We start from the raw sequence: 20,894 nt of genomic DNA on the forward strand, positions 1-20,894 counted from the left end.
CTTTCTCAAATCCTCAAGATTTTCCTGCTGATATTCAGGAATCATCTCCTACACTTATAACTGGGTTTGCTAACTCCATCTGTCCCTCTACAAAGGTTTCAGTTAGAAAGTGAACACTCGACCCCTTGGTTTTCCATGTCCTTCATCCTCTCACTGCCTCTGCTCTGCTCCCTAGGGCCCCTCCTTTGTCCATTGCTATTCCCACTACTATTTTCACAGGTGTCTGCACTGGGGGTGACTCTACCTAGACCCTGAGCAGCTCTGTTGACATAGGCCACCACAAGAGCATCTTGGTGGCTGTGGACCAGGGAGTTGACACTGACACCACCCTTCATGATGTGGAAAGCATCAGGCAGAGCTCCGTGTTCAACTGTCTGCACGGGGCCCCCTCATGGCCGCCTTTGCTGGACCTCACTGCCTCTGAGCTCAGGATTGAATACCTGATGGGCTGTGGGGACAGGGCCACCCACAAGCTGTCACTCTACAACTATGCCCTGAGCCACCCCATCATCCCCGTGAACCTGGCAGTGGAGGACATCATGGACTGTGTCTATCTGCTCCACCAGAAGGAGAAGGCCACCAGCACTCAGTTCTCCTGCATCATGTCAGTGCTGTGCACCAGCAACCACACAGAGCTTAACAAGGAAGACACGGAGGAGTCAGACCCTACATCTTGGTCTCCTGTTCCTGCTAGAGGTAGATGCCTCCTTGTTTACTGATGCTAGCCATACAAAGGTGATCGGGCACCAGGATACACCTCATCTACACCATGAGTCTGGGTGAGCCTAGGCCATGTGAGATTAATCTGAGCAACTAGTCTGTGTGAGACAAAGGTTTCTGGCTGATTAAAACAGGACAAGAGAATCACATCCCAACAATGGTGGGACTTTATTCATTCTCATGGTGACAGCACAGTCTGGGTGGAGGCTGCAGAATTTGGCTGTCTTGAGAGGTAATGTTGACTTGGTTTTAATATATTTAACTCTTTTGATAATAATTCAATTTACCTAATTGCTAGAGATAGAAAATTAGTTGGTAGGGAGAGACAGTGGGGGAGAAATTGAGAGATACCTACAGCTTGGCTTTTAAGCTCCTGAAGCTTTGCAGGTGGGGATAGGGGCAAATACCTCAGTCCTTGTTCACTGTGGCATGTGTGCTCACCAGGTGGGCACCACTTAGCCCTTTCACGTATTTATCTTCATGGAGAAATTCTCTCTTTGGCTGAACTTATTTCTTCAGGAATCAAGAGGAAGCTAGTATATGACAATGTGATTTAACTAAGACAGCTCTCTGTTTTACATTTCAGGCATGACAAGAAGACAGCCTGCTAATTCCTATCCGGGAGAGTGACACCTCCAGAAAGGCTCAATGATGGACCATCTCAGGCCTCTCTCAATGGGATCCAGAGAGCTCCCTACCTACAACCTGCTCAGCTGATAAGGGCTCAGGGCTCCTCTCAGCACCTTGCTGGGGGCTCCCCTGGCAAATCTGCCATCAGTGAGGCCACCTGGGTGTCTGCTAGAATGCCTACAGCCAGTCTTCCCCTTTCTAGAACTGACCCATTATTTTCCCTGTTAGTTTATGATATCCAACTGAGAATAATTATTTTCTTAATCCTTTGCAGGATTTTGAGTTAGTCTTCAGTCCTGCCATCTGTGTGTAAACTTCCTGTTGGAAGACATGAAGCCCTCTGACTAAGGCAGTTCTTTTAAACTTTTTGTCAAATGGGGTCACAATGAAAAATGTCAACATTTCATTTGAGGCATCTTCCTTGATCCCTTTTTACATCCTGGTTTGAGAGTCTTTTCACAGAAATCTCTCTCTTATTCCTTTCACTGTATGTATGTAGTTATAGAGTCTTTTACTGTATTTTCTTGTTGATTGTATTGCTATAATAAATATCACTCCCTGACTCTGTGCCTTATATGACCCCTCTCTTTGCTCGGGGCTCAGATGAAACCTAGGTGGGCTCCTCTGGGCAGCACTTTATTAGCTGAGGTCCCATGTGTCTGCAGGCAGCTAACTGCTCAACTGGATCTATTTTCTGTTTGTTGCCTGTTCCCCAAGCCTCCACATGGTGGCACCTAGCTTCTTCAGTACCAGAAGAAGGGCTCCCATACCATAGCCAGACAGCCACTGAGGTCTCTGCCTGCTTCCCATTTGTCCATGTTCCATGAGCCAGAGCAAGGACATGGCTGAATCTGCAGTCAGCCAGGAGGTGACAGTAGCAGAGACTAAAGATGGCGAACTTCGGACTTCTGGATGGCTGTTACTGTGATCAGCACATTTCACTGCAAAGTTCAAGGTGACACTCAGCTACTAGCCTTTTAAAGACTCCTTAGCCCAGCACTTCCCAGACAGTCACCAAGTGTGGGGACAAATGGTCATGGAATAGCCACTCATTATGCTGACACTGGGATCTGTGTACCACATGCAGGTCAGAAGGTCACAGGTCAAAACTGGCATCCTGGGGAAATGAAGGTCACTGTTCAACCTGACTGCCCTTTCTCTTTTTTGGAAAACTTAGTACTACACTGCCTACTAAGAACTTTAGAAACTATAACACCCAATGTCCTTTCAAAGAGAAGTGACATTTTTAAACAAGCAAGTCCACATTTTCCAAAATAAAAAGCACAAATTTTCTAAAATATCAGAGTATGCTTTTGTCAAATTAAAAAAAATGAAAATCTTTGTACACTATGACCACACCTGAAAATTATAAAAGTTTAAGGTCAAGAGACGGGCTGCAGTACGGCATAGGTGGCACTAAGCAGAAGGACCAGGGTGAGGAACCCAGTTAGAGCCACCAGCTCCCCAGCTGCAGGGGAGTCGATTCACAAGTAGTGAAGCAGGTCTGCAGGTGTCTATCTTTCCCTTCCTGTCTCTGTCTTCCCCTCCTATCTCTATTTATTCCTATCCAACAACGTCAACCACAATAATAACTACAATAACTAAACAAGGGCAATAAGGGGAATAAATAAATTTTAAAAAGTTTAAACTCTCCAAAAGGCAATACAAAAAATAGTAACAGGGAGTTGCAATGGGTTAAGGGCACATGTTGTGAAATGCAAGGACTGGCATAAGGATCCTGGTTCTATACCCCAGCTCCCCACCTGCAGTGGAGTCACTTCACAGGCAGTGAAGCAAGTCTGCAGGTGTCTTTCTGTCGCCCTCTCTGTCTTCCCCTCTTCTCTCCTTTTCTCTCTATCCTAACAATGACGACAACAAAAATTACAACAACAATAAAAACAATAAGGGCAACAAAAGGGAAATAAATATATAAATACAATTTTTAAAATGCACCATAAACATATTTTTTAAAACAAAGATGGAAACAATTATTTCAGTCAGTTCCAAATGACTGAGCACAGGAATTTTCTTTTATATTTTTCAATAGTGACCCACATTTTTGATGCTACTTATAAATACAATCAACATTATTAGTTTCTTTTGCACCTTCCTGAAAGTAAGTGAACAAGTGTAATATTTTTGTGTATTTATTGACTACCTGTACTTTTTCTGTACCCTATTCATAATATTTGAAAAACTCTAAAGGCCCATGTGTCATTTTCTTCTTGTTGTTTCATTGTTGTTGCTAATGCTATGGCTCCTGCTCATTAGCTATAGGACTCTATCATCATTATCAGCTGTCTTAATTTAATTTAATTTTTATTTATTTTATTCATATACAATAAATATATTATTTATGTTATTTTTATTATTAGCTACAGGACTCTAACATCATCAGCTGTCTTTATTTTATTAATTTTGAATGTATGTAGAGACAAAGATGAAGAATCGAGGTGCAGAACTGTTCTACTATTTCTAAAACTTTCCCCCATCCCCAACTTGCAGGTGGGGACTGGAGTTGGAACCCGGGTCACCAACACAGCAACTTAAGTGCTCTACTGGGTGACACACAAAGTGCCCACTTTTCTCAATTTTTAAGAACTTCCCATAGTCTTGAATACTCAGATTGTCTCCAGGGATGACACTCATCTAACTTCCTTATCTTCCACTGTCCCTGCTGGGAAGCCGGCATAATGGTTCTGTATGTCAAAGGCTTCCATGCCTGAGGCTCTGAAGTCCCAGGATTAATTTTCAGCTCCACCATAACCCGGAGCTGAGCAGTGCTCTGATCTTTCTCTTTTTGTATCTCTCTCATTAAAAATATAAAAAATTGGGAGTCAGGTGGTAGTGCATCGGGCTAAGTGCACGTGACGCAAAGCACAAGGACTGGCATCTGGATCCCGGTTCGAGCCCCCGGCTCCCCACCTGCAGTGGGTTCGCTTCACAGACGGTGAATCAGGTCTGCAGGTGTCTATCTTTCTCTCCCACTCTGTCTTTCCCTCCTCTCTCCATATCTCTCTGTTCTGTCCAACAATGACTACATCAGTAATAACTACAGCAATAAAACAACAAGGGCAAAAAAGGCAATAAAGAAATATTAATAAAAATATTTTAAAAACATATAAAAATATAGTTTTTTTAGGCTCCAGGCAGTGACACACCTGGTTGAGCGCACATGTTATAGCTCCCAATGACCCAGGTTCAAGCCTCTGATCTCCGCCTAAGGTGGAGAAAGCTTCAAGAGTGGTGAAGCAGGGCTGCAGGTACCTCTCTGTCTCTCACCTTCTCCACCTCCCCCTCCCTTCTAAATTTCTCTCTGCCCTGTCCAATAATAATCTGTTAAAAACATATATATGTACTTTAATTTCTAATATTAAATTGTATGCTAGTCCCAAGACATATGCACAGCTATGTTTATATGGCTATATAGTTGGTAAGTCAAAATATGGTTGCAACCTAAACACAGACATCTAGATAACCATGTTAGAATGGGGCATGGCTGGTGATGCACACAGCTGAGACTGCTCTTACCATACACAGGGACCTGGGTAAAAGCCCCTGCTCTCCAGCAGCAGGGAGGATGTTTAATGAGTGGTGAAGTAGGTTTAAAAGTCCCTCTCTCTCTTTTTTCTTTTTATTTAATCCCCCCCAGGGTAATGGCTGGCGATCAGTGCCTATACTACAAATCAACTGCTCCTGGAGGCTATTTTTCCTTTTTGTTGTCTTTGTTATTTATCTTTGTTGTAGTTATTATTCATTGTTATTTCTGTCGTTGTTGGACAGGACAGAGAAATTGAGAGGAGGGGAAGACAGAGAGGGGGAGAGAAAGATAAGACACCTGCAGGCCTGCTTCATCCCCTTGTAAAGTGATCGCTCTGCAGGTGGGGACTATGTGGCTCCAACATGAATTCCTACACTGGTCCATAAACTTCCTGCCATGTGCTCTTAACCCACTACACCTGTCCCCCTCCCTTTTTTCTTCCCACTTGCCTCTTAATTTCCTCTGTGTTCTAACACATAAAACCGAAAAAAATGACCATTACTCATACTACCACACCAGTGATAAACTTTTTGGTAATAATAATAATTTCAGGTATATACTGAATAGGAAAACATTTTGTAATTTAAAAAAAGAGATAATACCATGTCCTTTTGGACAAGGAATATAGAAAACTGAAACAAAAGAACTTGGAAAAAAGTGAAAGAAACAGCATCAGCCAAGCTGACTTCTGATTTTGTGGAAACTATGGTGGTTCCTCTTGTGAACAGCAGTACAGAAATTTGGCAGTGGGTTTGGTGTGGAATTACGGCTGTGCATTTTATAATCTTATAAAACATTACTAAATCCCTAATACAAATCTTCAAAAATATTTAGTTATAACTGTCATTTTCCCCCTTTATGCCTTTGATCTTTTAAAAACAGTTTTAGCAGTTTTAGCCTCCAGGAGCAGTGAATTAATAGTGCAGGCACAGAGCCCCAGCAATAATCCTGGAGGCAGAGAAAACTTGTCTTTAGCTTCCCTAAGGTTCACAAAGAATGAATCAAGTAAAAATATAAATTATCTTAGTCCACGGATTTGACTATGGTTTGAGAGTAAACATTGCTGATTTCAGTAACTCTCTGACTGAGTGCATAAGAACAATATATCTTTAAAACACTATTGTCAACACTGTATTTCTTCTTGCACAATGACTGTTTCCTTGTAAATGGGAGACATAGTCTAGCAAATTCAGCACTTCGTAAATCAACTTTAGATGCAGATCAGAGTTTCACATATTTTCTTCCAAGGAAATGTATTTTATCCACATAGAAGTTAAAGTGTTCCTTAATGTAGGGGGGAGGAGTAAACACCTTGAAAGTTTGAGCAACTTTCAAGAGTAGAGACCAACTCTCAAATGATCTAAAATTCATGTTAACTAGGCAAAAAACAGAGGTAGCAATTACTAGACAGAGGGTCCCAGACAGGCGGGGAGTAGGGATGAGGACATCTCCTGGGATGGAGAGAGGGCAGAGAGATTAGGGGATCATCCTAGCAAGATGGGTTCTGTATATGCTGGGACGCTGTCTCTCTGTCTCTCTATCCCTGCCTCTGCCTCTATCTCCATCTCCATATATATATAAATCAGCATTTCATGAAAAATATTTAAAAAGAGAAATATAACTCTGAACATAATCTAAAGAAATGCTTCCTGAAAAGATTGATCAAAGTATTATTATTCTGGGTCTATATGAGAAATAGTCTCATTATTAGTAAGGTACATCAAAGTCATTAAAGGCAAATACCGGGGGGGCTGGGCGGTACACAGCGGGTAAAGCACACATGGCTCAAAGCACTAGTACGGGCATAAAGATCCCAGTTTGAGCCCCCAGCACCTCACCTGTGTATGTGGGGGGTTGCTTCACTAGCAGTGAAGCAGTTCTGCAGGTGTCTATTTTTCTCTTGCCCTCTCTTCTTCCTGTCCTCTCTCAGTTTCTCTCTGTCCTATCCAACAACAACAACAACAGCTGTAACAACAATAACAACAACAACAAGGGCAATGGAATGGTAAAAATAGCCTTTAGGAGCAGTGTATTTATAGTGCTCCCACCAAGCCCCAATGCTAACATTAGAGGCAAAAAAAAAAAAAAAGACTAAAACTCATAGGGTATACATGACCTTCAGAGACAAGCACATACTCAGTGCATATAGAAAGGGAAAAGAGGAGACTTGGGTGGTAGTGCAGCTGATTATGTGCCCATGGCTCAAAGTGCAAGGATGGGGGTAATGATCCAGGTTGGAGCCCCTGGCTTCCCACCTGTAGGGGAGTTGCTTCACAATCAGTGAAGCAGGTCTGTAGGTGTCTATCTTTCTCTCCCCTCTCTGTCTTCCCCTCCTCTCCTCATTTCTCTCTGTCCTATCTAACAATGAGGACATCAGTAACAACAACAACTACACCAGGGGATTCGGGTGGTAGTGCAGCAGATTAAGCACAGTGCACAAGCAGAAGGGTCCCCGTGAAGATCTCGGTTTGAGCCCCCGGCTCCCCACCTGTTGGGGAGTCGCTTCACAAGTGGTGAAGCAGGTCTGCAGGTGTCTATCTTTCTCTCCCCCTCTCTTTCTTCCCCTCCTCTCTCCATTTCTCTCTGTCCCATCCAACAAAACAATAATAACTACAATAATAAAAAACAAAGGACAACAAAAGGGAATAAATAGATATTTAAAAAAATAATGATAATTACAACAAAACAAGGGCAACAAAAGGGAATAAATAATTTTTTAAAGGGGGAAAAGGGAACTGGTCAGTAGCTTAGCAGGTTAAGCCAAGTGGGGCAAAATGCAAGGATCTGCTGAATGTTCCCAGTTTGAGCCCGCAGCTCCCAGACTATAGGGAGTTGATTCACAGGCAGTAAGGCAGATCTACAGTTGTCTTCCTCTCCCCATCTGTCTTCCATTCCTCTCTCTATTTCTCTCTGTCCTGTCTAACAAAGACAACAACAATACTAATAACTGCAACAATAAAAAAGGGCAACAAAAGATAAAATATAAAACAATTACTAAAAAAAAAAAGAAATGGAAAAGAAACACTGAAATGCCCAGCAGCATATGGCTAGCAGGCATCTCTAGGGGATAGTGACACATATCATGGGGCCAGTCACTCCAGTGAAGATGTTGTAACTAGGGTGACGAAGGGGCCATGCTGCTGTCCTGTGGTCCACTGTGGGCGCCCTGGCCCCTACAGACCAGCATAGATGGGGGGCACTGAGCTGCGCCCAGAGCCAGCCAGCATGGACAGGCCCCGCAATATCACCAGGGCCATGAGCATCTGCATGAACTGGGATTGCTGCCAGGTGGCTTCTTGGTGATACATGATGGAGAAGATCTGTTCATCTATCAGGGCTCTCAGGGGTGACACCATGGAATCCCATCCAGGGGCCTCTCCCACCAGCAGCCACGAACATCTGCATGAACTGGGATTGCTGCCAGGTAGCTTCTTGGTGATACATGATGGAGAAGATCTGTTCATCTATCAGGGCTCTCAGGGGTGACCCCATGGAAGCCCATCCAGGGGCCTCTCCCACCAGCAAGGACACCTGTGAACAAGACATTGAGCTTTGGGAGGAGCAGAGGAGGAGGTTCCTGGCTGCTCAGTAGAGGCTTGGAGAGGATGGAGGACAGCTAATACGGGGCAGGTCCACTTCCTACTGAGGCTCAGTAGGACAGACAGTATAGGACAGCAAACTCCTATTTAATACAGCAGGGAATTCTCCTATATCAACATGGGAATATTTGTTTATAGATGAGTTGATACATGCACTCTGGTTTTCCTACCTGAGACCCATTTGAAGACTTCTAAAATGGAACCCAAATATAGTCCCTTATAAAAACTTCGGCAAGAATGCTCTTTTCCTTGATGGAATAGAGCCTATGTGCAATCTTACAGTAGTGATTCCAGGACACAGACATTCACAAAAGGAGTCTCATCCAGAGAAGGACTGTCAGGCTCAGTTCTCCTGTTAATCAAGATAGATATGCCCTGGTGGAGACTCTGATTTTCTGTGACTCATCATATCATATAGATGGTCTATTTTATTATTTTGGGGGGGGTCAAATGGATATGATTAAACAAGTTAATGCAACTTCATCTTTCTACATCTATTAAAGCAAGATTCAAGTACAGTTTCCTCAGGTTTCAGTGAAGTAAAAATATTATTGACAACAACAACAACAAAAAAACCCCCAGTAAACTAGGTGTTTATAAAGTAAGAGTCATCCTGCTAAAAGGGATTTTATGCAATTTTCATTCTTGGTGTACAAAATCTTTCTTCTTAAGATAGAGACATAAAAACAGAGAGGCAAACAGACAGACAAATACACAGGGAGAGAGAGGGAGAGAGAGTTGGTGCCAAAGCTTTTTTTTTATCATGGAGGGGAAGACAGAAAGAGGGAGAGAAAGATAGATACCTGCAGACCTGCTTCACAGGCTGTGAAGCAACCCCCTGCAGGTGGGGAGCCAGGGGCTCCAACCAGGATCCTTACACTGGTCCTTGCACTTTGCGCCATGTGCACTTAACCCATTGTGCTACCAGCAGGCCCTGAAATTTGATTCCTTAATAAATCAAAGATACAGTAAGCACATTCAGTAATATTACCTTAATATCTTGGACTTCATATCCTACCCTGTGGTCAGTGACTCTATTCTGGGTAAAATTGTAGGTCCGAATTCTTTCTGACTGGGCTCTTGTTCCAACCTGTGCAGTGACAGAAAGGAATTCTCATCTTAACATAATTACTATCTTTACAACAATGGATCTTTACTACAAAGGATTTCTATTTCTGAAGGTCAGGCACATACAATTAACAAGGAGCAAGAATGGAAGGAACTTAATTGTTTAAGACTCTTGTTATCTCAGTTTTACTTATGGAGTAAGAGTGTTTCTTTTTCTTTGCCTCCTGCACTACCAATCCACTGCTCCTGGAGGCCATTCCCCCCTTTTTTGTTTATCATTGTTGCTGGATAGGACAGAGAAATCGAGGGTGGGGGGGAGACAAAGAGTGGGAGAGAAAGACACCTGCAGACCTGCATCACCACTTGTGAAGTGACATCCCTGCAGGTGGGGAGCTTAAACCGGGATCCCAATCCCCATCCTTGTGCTTCCTACCATGTGTGCTTAACCCGCTGCGAGAGTGCTTCTTCAGTAGTTCCAATTCTAATCAAAGCCAAATTATCAGTGGTCTGGGAGGAGGAGGTAGAGTGGATAAAGCACAGGATTCTCCGGCATGAGGGACCAAGTTTAATTCCCAGTGCCACATATACCAGAGTAACGTGCTGATCCTCCCTGCTCCTCTCTCTCTCATTAATGAATAAATAAGATCTTTAGGACAAAACAGAAGAAAACTATCTCTGAAGATGGGTAGGTTGCACGATACAAGAAATCAGAGCTTCTAAATTTTAGGTCCTGAGTCCAATCCCAAGCACTGCATATGCTAGAGTGCTGCTTCTGTGCCCCTCTACCCCTTCTGTAGTTCATGAAATAAAAATAATAAAAAATTATTTTACCCACACCAGTCCCTTCTCCAGCAAGTTTACAAATGACTTAAGTCAAACTTCTTTCTCAAGCTGTTTCTATTCAGGATTTGTATCATAACTGTCTAAAGAGAAAATTGGTTTAAAGGTCATTTTTATGGAATTTTTAATGGAAATTAAGGTACTTTCAAGTTTGAAAATTAAAAATATTATTACAAAAATTTATTACAACTCCCTGTGGGTTCAGAAATAAATAGCTCTGCCAAAACCATACTGCAAAGTGCAAAGACCAGTGGAAGGATCCTGGTTCTGGTCCCCAGCTCCCCACCTACATGAAAGTCACTTCACAAGTAGTAAAGCAGGTCTGCGGGTATCTGTCTTTCCCCATCTCTGTCTTCCCCTCCTCTCTCCATTTCTCTCTGTCTTATCCAACAACAACAGCATCAATAACCACAAATATGTTAAACATGGGCAACAAAAAAGGAAAAATTAACTAATTAAAAAAACAACAACTACTGTAATATTTTCTACTGATAGAGTCTAAGGTCAATGGGCAGGAAAGGGTTTTTCCCCCACTACCTTTTTCTATATTTCCTAGATTTTGAATTACGAATGTATGTAGTGTTATTCAAATATGTAAGTTCTACTAAAGTGTATGTTATCAGTTAAATAAGCAGAGTATGTATATTCTTGTTCTCTTCAGACTGTATAAATCTTTTGCCTTTTAAGTAAGCAAAGTATCATAATATTTTAAATTATAAAAAAATAAAGGCTGCCACTGTCTGGGAGGTTGTGCAGTGGATAAAGCTTTGGGGTTCCTATGTGTGAGGTCTCAAGTTTGATCTCTGTCATCGGATGTGTCAGAGTGATGCTGTGGTTCTCCTTCTTCCTACCCCCTATTTCTCTCACAAATAAATCTTTTTTAAAAAGTAAAGCCTGAGTGGGGTTGAAAGAGAATGTGGAAGCCCAAAATAGCCATGTTTTTGAGTTATTTGCAGTAAACCTTGTAGCATTTTAGGAAAAGTGGGTTCCATAACAGTAAGCATTATAATAACTGTCACTAGTCACTTTGATTTAAGTATCTTAGTTTTACCCTACTTTTGTCATTTCCACTTTGCCTACCCTTGTTTTAGCCTGCAGTAGTGTAAGTGACAGTGCAAATGATATATTAATCCCTTGTCTGCTATGGTCTCAGATTGCAGAGGAGCATCAGTAGGTAGACTTGGAAGCTAGGAATTCGCATTTCCAAACCACTACTTCTTAGCAAACCCCTTCTGGCACAGACACTGAGAGTGTAAACATTCAAGTTATTTCTTATTCACAATGGAGTGTATTTTCTATATGCCCTGAGATATTTTTACTTGGTCAAGAATAATGAAAAAACATTTTAAAATAAAGCTTTTAAAAAGTTTTTTTTTCTTTTTACTTGGTAAGACAAAGAAATAGAGATGGAAAGGGGAGATAGAGTGAAAAAGAAAGTGAGACACATTAAGTAGTGTTTCACTGCTTGTGAAGCTTCCCCCTGCAAGTGGGAATCAGAAGCTTGAACCTTGGTCCTCTCACACTATAATATGTGCACTCACAAAGTGACCTTTAAAAAAAGATGAGTATATTGATGTATTTTAGTACACCAGAGTTTCATACTTACATAATTCTACTATTGACAACAGATGTTTTCTACTTCTAAAATTAAAATAAAAAAAAATGGGGTCCGGGCGGTGGTGTAAGCAGTGGAGTGCACATGTTACAATGTGCAAGGACTAAGGTTCAAGCCCAAGATCCAAACAGCTGAAGAGAAGCTTCACAAGTGGTGAGGCAGCGCTGCAGGTGTCTCTCTTTGTCTCCCCCTCTACATCTTCTGTTCCCTCTCAATTTCTATCCAGAAAATAATAAATGAATAAAATATACAGGGGGCCTGCAGTGGTGCATCTGGTTAAGCACACAAATTAGAGTACATAAGGGACCAGGGGCTTGAACAGCTGCAGGGGGTAGAGGAAGCTTCACCAGTGGTAAAGCACCCGGTCAACACCAGGTCTGCAAGCATGGTGAAGTGATGTGCACTCTACTGGGTGAGCAAGCTCTGGACCCTTTCATTTATTTATTTTTATGGATGGAACACCACTCAGAACTTCTGTATGCTGGGGATCAAACTTAGGGCCTCATGCATGTGCAGTATGCAATTTACCACTAAGCTACCTCTCAGTTCAATGCTTGTGATTTTGAGATATGGCCTAAGCACAACTCTACCATCCATGAAACTTCACTTGCTGTGTCTGTGTTACTGTTCACTGGTGCCAGGAATCAAGCCCAGGGGCTCCCACATGTAAGGCATGTGCAGAGTGACTCTTCGAACACTTGTTAAGTGATTCTACTAAATAAATCTTATCTGCAGTGTCCTGAGAGGTGGCACAGTGAGAGGCATTGGACTCTCAAGCACGAAGTTCTGAGTTTAATCTCTGGCATAGCATAGGCCAGAGCGATGCTCTGGTTCTTCCCTCACTCCTTCAAATTAATAAATAAATCTTGGGGCTGGGTGGTGGTGCACCTGTTTGAGCTCACTTATGACAATGCGCAAGGAACCAAGTTCAAGCCCCTGGTCCCCACCTGCAGGGGGAAAGTTTTGCAAGGGGTGAAGCAGTGCTGCAGGTGTCTCTCTGTCTTGCTCCCTCTCTATCACACCCTTCCCTCTTGATTTCTGGCCGTCTCTACCCAATAAATAAAGACAAAATAAAAATAAAATAAATATATTTTTTCCTTTCCCTTTTGTTGCCCTTGTTGTTTTATCTTTGTTATGGTTATTATTGTTGTTGTTACTGATGTCGTTCTTGGATAAGACAGAGAGAAATTGAGAGAGGACTGGAAGACAGAGGGGGAGAGAAAGACAGACACCTGTATACATGCTTCACCACTTGTGAAGTGACTCCCTGCAGGTGGGGAGCCGGGGGCTCGAAACTGGATCCATATGCCAGTCCTTGTACTTTGCGCCACCTGTGCTTAACCCACAGCGATACCACCTCACCCCCACCTTTCTTTCTTTTTCTTTTTTTAATGTATATATATATTACCTGCAGTCTTCTGGCATTTTGCTGTTGACACCTGTCTTTCTCGATAATCTTCTGGTAAAGCCTAGCTCGAAGCACACACAGAGCGATTTCTTTATTTTTTAACTGGGAGCGTTACTGCTGGCATTCAACTAAAAGCCCTGTAAAATTACCAAGATCAGAGACAGATGGGAGTTCCCACAAGGCAAATTTAAACAGAACCAAGATGTTTAAGACAGGGAAACGTGAATCAGGAAATTATTACAAAAAGTTAAGACATTTTAGATTTAACAGGCTTTAGAAATGATACCTAGATTGTTATATGGAAAACTGGGAATTGTTATGCATGTACAAACTATTGTATTTAATGTGGAATGTAAAACATTAATTCCTCCATAAAGAAATTAAAAAGAAAAAGAAAGAAATGATACCTAGCTTAAGATGGTAATATGTCGAGTCACCTGCAAAGAGAAAGCTTCACAAGCGCTTAAGCAGTGCTGCCAGGTGTCTTTCTCTCTACCTCCCCCTTCCATCTCAGTTTCTCTGCTTTATTTCAATAAATAAGTAAAATAAATCTTGACAAATACTTGTAAAGGGTTGCTCTGATACTGATATCTTGAGGTGTTTCCTATGTGAAGCCTGAATGATGATGCTTCTTGCTCCAAGTTCTGCCTCCCCATCCCATCCCAGCACATTCTCTTACTTTCAAAGATCAACACATAGCAGGATATTGTAGCCCAAATGTTGACACACACATTGTCTAGCTCAAGGAGAACCAAGTCAGCTTGACCCACTACAATCATAAATACAGAGATGTTGAAAATAATTTTATATAGAGAGACCAATGCAAAAAAAATCTACTCAGTGTCTTAAAAAATATTGTAGTGACTGTTTTCTCCTTTGCCTTGGTTCTAAATTTGTTGATTCTGGATTTTAAGTGGACCTGGCCTACTGTTGAGTCCAGTTACCAGACTAAATCTAGGTGCAGGTTGTCTGTTTCTTAAGAAGAGACATGTTTCTTAAAAACATAACGTAACATAAGGTAACATAACATAACATACATAACATAACATTTTTATTCATGAGAGAGAATGAGAGCATCCTTCTGGTACATGCAATGCCAGGGATCAAACTCAGAACCAGAAGATGGCTCAGGGGGTAAAGCACATGCTTTATATAGCATGTGGCTGGGGGTCTGATCCTCAACACTGCAAGTGTACACCACGGGCAGGCAACGGGAGGGACTGAAATCCATGTCTCTTCAGAGAGTGAGAGAGAGAGAGAAACAGAGAGAGAGAGAAACAGAGAGAGAGAGAGAAACAGAGAGAAAGAGGAAACATTCCAGTTCTAGAAGTGCGAGGAGACCCCCAACCTGGACCCGCACCCTGCATCCCGGCCTTCACCCTAGTCTGGGAGCCCGGCTTGCCATGTTGCCCCAGGCCAAACTCGGGGTTCATGATTCCAAACAGCTGCCCCCCAGGACTTCATCGTGGGCCACACCGAAAGGAAGGACAGCGGGTGCACATTTCGGGTGGGCGGGGGCGCGCGGAAAGTTCTCCTGGCCTGGCTGCTCCGAAAGCCCCCGCAGGCCGGTGGGTTCCGGGGTCCCCTCCTGCCCGGGGTGCAAAGGTGTGGGGGTTTGGGGTGGGCAGGGGGCTCACGTCCAGACCTCCAACTGCGCGGGCGAGTCCTCACCCTGGGGGCTTTTTGGAGCCGCCTGCAGGGACACACTGGGCGGGCGAAGCCCAGAGACCGGAGGACCCTTCTCTCCTGGCAGGGAGGAAAGGAAAGTGAAAGCTGGCCTCCCTGACTCTCCAGCGGGGTCCCTGCCCTTGCACTGGAGGAAGCCAAAAGCAGCCTGATCTGGGGGCGCGCAGCCACCCTTCCAGGGTGTCCCTGCCAGGGGTGCAGGGTCTGGGGACTCGCGCCCACCTCTCCGGGGTGCGTGCGCCCCTACCGGGTGCTCACCACTGCAATGCCAGGGAGCGTCCCGCCTAGAGCGCCAGGCCAAGGCAGCTGGGTCCTGGGGGGGGGCGCAGCTACCTCTCCGGGGTACGCCTGACCCAGGGGCGCGGGTCCAAAGGCTGGCGCCCCCTCTGCAGCTGCACCCCGACTTCGCCCCTCCCTCCACCCAGTACCTTCCTAGGCATGGGACTCCTGAGCTGCCAAGGCCGCCGGGCCCCAGGGGCCACTTACTTGGAATTGGAGGAGTCCCAGTAGATGGGCCCCAGCAAGATGGACCTGGCCAAGACTGTCCCACACAGAACAGTCGGGAGTCCCCAGCAGTACTTCCACCCCGGGGGCCCTACAAGGGTCTGGGCCCCAGCTAGGGCTTCTGCATGTGGCACCACCAGCAGCGCAAGGCAGCGTGGGGGGCCGCAGGGCCTCAGGGGGCGGGCCGCGGGGCTCCATGGCGCTGCACCTGACAGAGCTGGGAAGAAGGACTCCCGGGCAGCTCCAGGCTACAGGGCGGGGCTCTAGGGGGCTCCGGGTGGGTGCAGGCACTATAGATCCAAGGGAGCAGGCCGCCCAGGCACGTTGCGGAGTGGTGCCTTGGCGCAGGGTCCGATGGATGTCGCGGTCAGGGGTCCAGGTTCTGGGAGTCAGGCTGTAGCGCAGTGGGTTAAGTGCAGGTGGTGCAAAGTCCAAGGACAGGCATAAGGATCCCTGTTCGAGTCCCAGGCTCCATACCTGCAGGAGAGTTGTTTCACAGGCAGTGAAGCAGGTCTGCAGGTGTCTATCTTTCTCTCCCCCTGTCTTCCCCTCCTCTCTCCATTTCTCTCTGTCCTATCCAACAATGATGACAACAATAACAACAACAACGACAATAAAACAACAATAAAACAACAATGGCAACAAAAATGAATAAATTAAATTAAATGAAATTTAAAAAGAATCCAGGTTCTAGCCCCCACTCTCCACCTGCAGGGGGTAATGCTTAACAAGTGGCAAAGCAGGTCTACAGTTGTCCATCTTTCGCCCTTTCTATATCCCCTTTCCTCTCAATTTTTGTCTGTCCTATTAAATAAAATGGAAGGAAAAAATCTGTGTTTGGAGAAAAGGAGCTTTCACATGTGTGTATCCTCTCTTCATCATAAATGACAATAGACACAAGCTGTACCCTGTCTTCTTGGTAGAGTCACTCTGTTTAGACTATGTTGAAGATTTCCAAGATCTGATTCAATCTGTTCCAGGGCAGTGGCAAGAAAAATGAGTAGCTTTCTAATAAGGAAAGTAATGAACTTTTCTCTTAGTTTAAAAGGGGGGGTGTTGTTTTCGCCGGGCTGGCTTCACAGGCGGGTAACAGATGACCCAGAACTCATGGCTGGGTTGTACACAGTATCTCTTTATTCATGCAGGACGCAGCGCAGTCTATACCAAGCTAAGCTAAACTAAAAACTACAATCTTGTCCTTATAAATATACTAGCCCAGTAGGGTGGGAACAGGATGTGATGCAGAGAGGGTGGAGAGAAAAGTGCCTGGTGAAAATCAGGGTATGACAAGGAGAGGGGGCGGAGCAGGTGAGAATTCTACCACTAAAACACCAATGCCCTGGAGGGAAGGTGGTGCTTGTTAACAGAGGTTATGTAAATAGAATGAAGTGGTTATGTAAATAGAATAGTGTTAAGCGGGGGGGGGGGGGGGGGGGGGATTAAACTAATGAAACAGAAGGGGTTTTTAGAAGCATACCAACAGGGGGGCACAAGCAATTTTATTACATCTAGAAGTCATTCAAATCAAATTCAAAGTATCGGTTTATCATATACGTAATTTATAAAAATCAATGTATATATAGAATACATGCCTTTGCTGGCAATTTTGTAAATATTCCATCTCTGCAAGAAATAATATTGTCAGCAGCCTGGTGGTGATGTGCCACGCAAAGTGCATATGAAACTATGTGCAAGGGCCTGGGTTCAAGCCCCTGGTACCACCTGTGGGGGTGGGGAGAGGAGAACTTCATTAGTGAATCAGTGAGTCTCTCTCACTCACTCACTTTATAACCTCTTCCCCTCTCAATTTCTCTCTGCCTCTATCCAAAATAGAGAGATGAATAAAATATTTTTAAAAGACATGATATTCTCTGCCTTTAATTATTAGGCTAAATTAGTGATAACAGGGCCAGTGAAATAGTTCACTTAGACAGTGTGCTGCTTTGCCATATGTATGGTAAAGGTTCAAGTCCAGCCCCCACCACACTGAAGGAAGCTTCACTTTTAGTGCTTTGGTCTCTTCCTCTCACTCTCCCTGGATCTGTCTCTGTCTAAAATAAGTCATAATAAACAAATAAATAAGTAAAGAAGGGATCATAATAACTGATACTGCCCCCTGGTCCCACTCAACTTGTCACAATGCCCTTCTACTGTATTCCCATAGTAAGACTGAGGGCAGCAAGATGGCACATCATGACAGAGAACATGGTGCCACCTACTATGTTTTCCATGGCCTTTTAGATAGGTCCTTCATCAAGCTGCAGGCAAAAACTTCCTATTAACCAACTCTACTAATTTCCCATTTTTTAACACAGTCATCATAAACTAGTCCCCCTTCTTCTACCCCATGATGACTTAAGCTTCCTCAACAGTATGCATTCTCTGGCATAGGACTCTAATGGATTTACTTTTGTATTATTTTTGCTTGGGGTGAAAGGTTTGCTTTACATTTATATCACAATCTTTTCGGTCTGATTCTGTGCCAAACTATAGCACTAGACTCAGCTTATCGGCCTATTTTAAGTGAAGACTTAACCAAACAAAATGGTGCTTGGTATGGCTCAGCAGGTGGTACAGTAGATCAAGTGTTGGACTCCCAATCATGAGGTCCTAAGCTTGGTGTCCAGCACCTCATATTCCCGAGTGGAACTCTGTGGTTCTCTCTCCCTCTCCTCCTCACTAATAAATATGTACATACATTTTAGTGGTGTTTGGAAAGTATTTTAAACACCAAAGTATAGTCTATCAAGTATGGTATTATTTTATAGTAACACAATTGAGGTTAGTTCACCTCTCAACACATACCTCATTGTATAACATGCTGATTTTTTGAATGATTGTTTGCTTTTCTTCTACAGCAAGTTCTTGTAACTGCTTTTCATCTTCTTTATTCAGACCTACAAACCATCAAGAGAAATAATGGTAAAAGCTTTAATATACAAAATGACTTTTAAATAGCTGCCTAGTTATATAGAAGTACTTTTAAAGTGTTTACCTGATATGAACATATCAAGATTTTTAAACTTGAAGAGTGCTTAGGAAAAAAAATGAGACTGTAGACATGCTAGATTATTCATAGTGTGCTAAGAAATGTTTGCTATTGAGGGTGGAGTCAAGATGAAGGCTTGAGGACAACACCTGGCATACTCACCAGTAAAGAAGCTGCTTTAAACCTGGGAATTCCAAGTGACAGCAGGACTTGCAGGCCAGGAAGAAAGTACAGAATAAGGGACAAAGAGGAATCACAGGCAGAACATATAACCCATTTATAAACTGGCAATGTGATACTAGAAAGGAGAGAGGAGACCTGGAGTTGGCCCTGTGAGTTTTTATCTTTTCCTCTACACCACCTTCCACCCCACCCCACAACCAACATCTACTTCAGAGGCTTATTCTGGTAAGGGAACCAGCTACAAAGAGGCTCTCCTGTGGAATTAAGCTCCTTAAGTCAGATTCCAATCTCAGTGGAGAGTCATTTGAAGGAAAATGGAATTTACTGATTGGACTACAAAAAGCCACTTTTTTTTTGAAGGGTGCTGGAGCTTTCTGCATGTTTGATTTCCATGACCAATCCCTGACTCTGCTGGTGCTGTTGTGTGGGAATAGTTTGGTTTTGCTTAGTTTTCTTGTCTATTTTCTTTTTTCCTCAATCTCTGGAATTTATGTTTGATAGTTAATTTCTATAATTGTCTTTGCTTTGTTTAGAAGGGGGGGCAAGTTTTGGTACAGATTAATCTGCAGATATTTTTTTTCATTAATGTTTTGTTTGTTTTCCATTCTCTCTGGATTGACCAAAATTAGCTGGTGTTATTGCTGAATTAACTGATGATTGGTTGTGCTCTCAATATTGGAAGGAACATGTATTTTTTTGGTTGTTGACCTTGTTGTTTGTGTTTTTATTGTTGAATCAGGTGTGATTCCTGCAGACAGAATATGGTTGGGTGAGTGCAAACATATGTGTCTGGTGACAGAGAGGAGCCTAGGGAGAGACTTAGTGGCTGGTAACAGTCCGACGGTCTGTCAGTTTAGACACCACCTCCAGTCTGTACCACCAACAAGGGGACAGCTGAGGGGAGGAGAGGACTCCCAGGAGACTCACCAAGTGCAACTCTGAGTCTCAATTGCTACTGCCCTCAAAATCTGGAGCAGTGTCAGGGAGGGACACCAGGGGACAGAGATCTAACCAGGAAATTCAGGAGAAGACCTATACTTTGGTGGCATAGCTGTGGGGCTGTGAAAGTCTCTTTGCATAAGCACCGGACTATCTCTGCCACAACCTGCCTTATCCCTTGGTTAGCAGTCAGTGATTAGGTTAAGAAGCCTACTTATAGTTAGAAGCCCTCAGGCTCCCATAGCCTACAGAGAAGAAAAAAAAAAAAGAGGCTTTTAAATCACTGAGCTCCAAATCAGGGATTAAAATACTATTGAAACAACTGTTAACTTCCACCACTGTGAACCCTTTAATTACCTTACTTAGACACAAGTCAATCCAGGAAATAGTGATCAGTCATTTGAAAAGTACTAAGAGAGGGAACTCATAACATAATATATAAAATGGTTAAACCAACAAGAAGAAATATTGGAGAAACGAACCAGGACAATAGTCTAGCCAAAAGCCCCCCAAAGGGTAAAGCACAAAATAACGAGTTCAACATCCAAACATTAGCTAAGGAAATAATAACAGGAGTGAGAAAAGAGTTTGAAAGAATTGTAATCAGAAGTACAGGAACAACAAATGAGACTCTTGAAGAAAACATTATCTATCTCAAGGTTATTAGAGAGCTGAAAGCTGAAATAGCTGAGCTAGGAACACAACTAGCTGAACAAGCTAAAACAGTATAAGAACAGGGAAACTAAATAGATGAACTCCAGAAAACAGTAGTGGGCAGAGAGAATAGAATCAGTGAGGCTGAAGACAGAACTAGCACGATCTAGAACGAATTTGAGACAACTAAAAAAGAAGTAAGATACATCAAAAAGAGATTAAGAGATGCTGAAAACAACAACAGAGACCTATAGAATGACTTCAAAAGAAACAATATATGCATTGTTGGCTTACCAGAGGAAGAAAGCATTCTTAAGGCCATAATAGCTGAAAACATCTCTAGTCTACTAGACAACATAAAGACAAAGATTTAAGAATCCCAGAGGGTCCCAAACAGAATTAACCCAGACTTAAAGACACCAAGACACATCATATTTAGAATGGAAAGGAATAAGGATAAAGAAAGGATCCTGAAGGCTGCAAGAGAAAAACAAAGAGTCACCTACAGAGGAAAACCC

The 20,894-nt window shown here is 43.2% G+C and overlaps 2 long non-coding RNA genes across 2 annotated transcripts in view; both read right to left on the reverse strand.

The window, feature by feature from the left end:
* Nucleotides 1–8,315: 8,315 nt before the first annotated feature.
* On the reverse strand, nucleotides 8,316–14,340 carry LOC132536780 (uncharacterized). The gene is made up of 3 exons (XR_009548310.1): nucleotides 13,422–14,340; nucleotides 9,509–9,580; nucleotides 8,316–8,422 (listed from the first exon to the last, which is right to left on the reverse strand). It is a non-coding gene; the product is annotated as an uncharacterized LOC132536780 (long non-coding RNA).
* Nucleotides 14,341–17,099: 2,759 nt separating this feature from the next.
* LOC132536779 (uncharacterized) overlaps nucleotides 17,100–20,894 on the reverse strand; it is a 174,620-nt gene continuing 170,825 nt past the window's right edge. Inside the window, exons 2-3 of the long non-coding RNA XR_009548309.1 lie at nucleotides 18,417–18,508; nucleotides 17,100–17,333 (exon numbers count right to left, since the gene is read on the reverse strand). This is a non-coding gene — a long non-coding RNA (uncharacterized LOC132536779). The remainder of the gene's footprint in view (nucleotides 17,334–18,416; nucleotides 18,509–20,894) is intronic.

This window comes from Erinaceus europaeus, chromosome 2 (assembly GCF_950295315.1).
Source record: "Erinaceus europaeus chromosome 2, mEriEur2.1, whole genome shotgun sequence".
Taxonomy (NCBI): Eukaryota; Metazoa; Chordata; class Mammalia; order Eulipotyphla; family Erinaceidae; genus Erinaceus; species Erinaceus europaeus.